The sequence below is a fragment of the Frankliniella occidentalis genome, unplaced genomic scaffold (assembly GCF_000697945.3).
Source record: "Frankliniella occidentalis isolate FOCC.00 unplaced genomic scaffold, Focc_3.1 Scaffold285, whole genome shotgun sequence".
Lineage (NCBI taxonomy): Eukaryota > Metazoa > Arthropoda > Insecta > Thysanoptera > Thripidae > Frankliniella > Frankliniella occidentalis.
Window position 1 is genome coordinate 210,604 of NW_026267411.1, and position 2,226 is coordinate 212,829.

Genomic DNA, 2,226 nt, shown 5'->3' on the forward strand with positions numbered 1-2,226 from the left:
AATATTGACAACTAAAAGAGTTTTACCTGCTTGATCGATCTGTACGTGAATATTAGGAGGGTCATAAGAACTAGCATATGGTGTATCTGTAAAAGACCAATAACATAACAAGATTAAAAAATGTAATCAAAAATTAGTCTATGGTAAAATCTTTAACACAACACATAAAAAAAGTATTTCAATCTTTTTTAGGCCTATTTGAAAAATAGTTCAAGTATAATGATTCTTCTACTAACCAGGTGATTTATTACCTGTATTTTCAACTGTCACATCAAGCAGATTATCTATTAGAAACTGATCATCATCAGGGAATGTTTCATCTAGAACAGGATGGACAAAGGTTGTTTAGAGAAATAAACGGAGATACTTTCTGTCAATTGCCTTTTCCCCATCGCATAACTTAATAACAAACCTTGAAGCAGCTCAGAAGTTTCGCTACATTGGAATGAAGAATAAGGGTGACTGTCAGAATCAGAAACATAGGAACATTCATCTGTAAAACAGAAAAAAAAAAACATATAAAATTTGTTCAGAACAAGTTGAAGTGATAAAGGTTCTTATGACACACACCTGCTGATAATGGAGCAGAAGGGAAAAAAGATTCATTGGATCGAATAGATGCAGAACCATCCTCATCATTTTGAAAACAACCAGCTGCACGATCATTGTCATCTGGAAAACCAGAAATAGTGCATAAACTCGTTCATTGAAGTTTTTTTTAGGTACTAGCTGTAGTAAGAAACTATCATAGAAATCTGAAGATAATTGAAGTACCTCTTCCGAACTGACCACAGCCGGCATCGCATCCTAATATGTTTTCATTTTCAAGCCTGCAACAAATTGTAAGTTTAAAATATTACTCATACTTCTTCCACACCATTTAGATTTCTGGCTTAACTCTCTTACCTTGCTCGCTTATTTGGTGAATCCATTCTCATTCATTCATTCACTCAATCCGTCAATCCAAAACTTTGGACACAACAAACAAGTTAGGTGAGTGGTTGGTTAGTAGAGTTCGTTTCATTCTTCCAGCTCTCAGAATTTTGGCAACACTGTCATATCACCGAGAAAACAATTTAAAAAGATGGCTTTCGTTCAAATAAAGCTCAAATTGTATGCTTCCGCAAATGTCACTTTGCAAAATTAATGCAGTTATTAAGATAAAATCATTTTACCATTTATTTTTTATTAGAACATGAGTACACATTCGAATGTTGGCTGCAGCGGCGGATATTCAAGTTGAAACCATTTCAAACTCAAGAGCTGAAAACGCAAAGCGAGTATCATCGCAGTCAACGACAGTCGGCAGTCAAGTGGCGCATGGAGCTAAAGATCTGATCCCGGGTATCGTTAGAGAAAGAATAAGTGCGGACCATGGCACCGTCTCAACGGAAGAACAAAGGGGGAAAGGGGAAAAAACTAAAAAAAACTGCAAAAGCTGTGAAGCCTGAGAAACCACCAGCTTATGCACTGGTCTTTTATTTAAAAGACAAGAGTACTGGAGTGGTTATGAATTCTCCCCCAACACTGAGTGAGGGGAAAACGTTCATGTCTCCCCTCCCAATCGACCCAGAAACTAGGGAACCACCTCAAGACAGCAACACTAAGCTCAAGGCAAAAGTACTGAAGCTTGGTCGTAAGTATTCAGCCTTTAAGTTTTCAACTCACAAGCTAGGCCTTATACCTACCTTTTGTGGAGTCAAATCGTCAAAACAATCCAGTGTGGATTCCTAGTAGCTTTTAATGTGTTTCATTTTCATTTTTGCAGATAACCCTGATTTTTAATATGGTTTCTTTGTAAACCTACAAGGAGCGATATCGCTCAGTGAGACGCCTACAGCTCCAGAGATTGAAAATCAGGCCCCTCGCGCAAATCTGGAATCTCTCCGAAAAGAGGCCCTGAACAACTTAGAGTTACAGTCTAAAATGTTGACACCCATTTTTGGAAGCGGCAGTAGGAATAACTCTGAAAATTCGTCTCAGAACAAAGTAAGTCATCCCTTTCTGATATTTCATGAATTTGCAAGAATGAATTATCTTAATGCCGTTCAATTACAAAAATATTGATACATTTCTACTTCATGTTTTAAATTTTATCAGATATCTCCCTCCAAAGAATCTGCTGCAGTGTCTACAGCTGCTACTACTGAGACAGTTACTGAGAATTCTGAAACTCACGATGAAGGAACAGCAGTGTCTAAAGCTGCTACTGCTCAGAAAACTTCT